Source organism: Tupaia chinensis, unplaced genomic scaffold (assembly GCF_000334495.1).
Source record: "Tupaia chinensis unplaced genomic scaffold, TupChi_1.0 Scaffold000045_1, whole genome shotgun sequence".
NCBI lineage: Eukaryota > Metazoa > Chordata > Mammalia > Scandentia > Tupaiidae > Tupaia > Tupaia belangeri.
The window spans coordinates 1,519,874-1,521,928 of NW_006159501.1; the positions used below are offsets into that span (position 1 = coordinate 1,519,874).

The 2,055-nt window shown below is 39.2% G+C and overlaps 1 pseudogene; it reads left to right on the plus strand.

The window, feature by feature from the left end:
• Nucleotides 1-769: 769 nt before the first annotated feature.
• Nucleotides 770-1,353, plus strand: LOC106735333 (histone H3.3-like; annotated as a pseudogene).
• The last annotated feature ends 702 nt before the right edge of the window (nucleotides 1,354-2,055 follow it).

A 2,055-nucleotide genomic window follows, 5' to 3' on the forward strand; every position in this document is an offset into this window, starting at 1 on the left:
CAGGGCATGCTTTTTTACTTTCCTTCTCTCTCTCTCAGGGTAAGCACACACCCTGATAGCAAATTTAAATTTATCTATGTATCTATCATCTATCTATCTATCTTAGGCATTCACAAAATAGTAAAGATCTAAGACCCCTGAAACACTGAGACAGAAGTCATTTTAAATTTAAATCTGAAGGTGTGTCCTGGTGCGTTTAGGAACCAAGGCAAATGAAGCTGTGCTCTAAACCCTATCTTCTAGATCCCTGAAACACTGAGACAGGTAGGGTGACCTCATCCTCTCTCTGTCTCTGTCAATTTCTCTTTAAATTTTTTATTCAAAAAAAATTTTAAAACACTTCTTCTCACTTCGGGTCTTTTCTTTCTCTTGCTAATTTTAGATGCTATTTTAAATCTGAGGTGTGTTCCGGTGTGTTTGTGTGGTTCGCTTGTGTGCTGTGAGGTTTTCATTTTTTACCTTTTAAAATGTTCTTTTTCTCTTTTTTGGTTGTTTTTGTCTAGTTTTTAATTCTTTCTTTTCTTTTTCGTTTCCTTTTCCATTTATTTATTTATTTATTTATTTATTTATGTATGTATGTATGTATTTATGTATTTATTTTTAACCTTACTTTCTCACTCTGCTCTTCAGTCTCCACACATTGAGTCTCTAGACAGGCTGAGGTGCCCAGTAGCCAAGCATCTGAATACTTTTAGTCATTGAAATCTTCAATGCTGGTCGCTCTCCAACGCCAGCGCCACCTCTAGCTCGCTGAGCTCCTGCCGAAGAAGGGGGGTAAGTAAGGAGGTCTCTTTACCATGGCTCGTACAAAGCAGACAGCCCACAAATCCACCGGTGGTAAAGCACCGAGGAAGCAACTGGCTACAAAAGCCGCTCGCAAGAGTGCGCCCTCTACTGGAGGGGTGAAGAAACCTCATCGTTACAGGCCCGGTACTGTGGCACTCCGTGAAATTAGACGTTACCAGAAGTCCACTGAACTTCTGATTCACAAACTTCCTTTCCAGCGTCAGGTGTGAGAAATCGCTCAGGATTTCAAAACAGATCTGCGCTTCTAGAGCGCAGCTATTGGTGCTTTGCAGGAGGCAAGTGAGACCTACTTGGTTGGCCTTTTCGAAGATACCAACCTGTGTGCTATCCATGCCAAACGTGTAACGATAATGCCAAAAGACATCCAGCTAGCATGCTGCATATGTGGAGAACATGCTAAAGAATCCACTATGATGGGAAACATTTCATTCTCAAAAAAAAAAATTTTTTTTCTCTTCTTCCTGTTATTGGTAGTTCTGAACGTTAGATTTTTTTTTTTCCATGGGGTCAAAAGGTACGTAAGTATATGATTGCAAGTGGAAAATAGGGGACGGAAATCGGACATTGGCAGTTTTTCCATTTTCATTTGTGTGTGGATTTTTAATATAAATGCGGGGATGTAAAGCATTAATGCAAGTCAAAATGTTTCAGTGAACAAGTTTCAGCAGTTCAACTTTGTAACTATTATAAATAAACCTGTTAAATTTTTCTGGACAATGCCAGCATTTGGATTTTTAAAAAAAACGAGTAAATTTCTTATTGATGGCAAAAAAACCCCAAACCAAAGCAAAACAAACAAACAAAAACAAACAAAAAAACTTTAATGCTTATTGAACCTCCTGCCTTAAGGAAGAAACTCCTTTTTATAATTCTGAACTCAAAATCTTTCTGTGGATAACACATTGCAAAACATAGTATGCAGGGACCAGCATCAGTGGGGGTGGGTTGGCTCGACGGAGGCTACGCTGGAAAGGAAAGAAGACTGAGGCCTCGTGCCTTTTCATGCACGTCCTCAGTCGGACACTCCTCTAAGTTTGCTCTCTGAGGAGTGACAACTGATAGGAATCATCGTGCCTTTTTATTGAAAATGCGATACATGCAAGTAAATGGGAGAGGGACTACGTGTACTAATTATCAATTCATAAAGTTTTAACAATAGAAACCATTCAGGGTTTGATTAAGGGCAGGTCTATTAATCATCGATACAGTTCAACAATTGTTTGATTGATGAAAGCAGGTTCCTGGTAA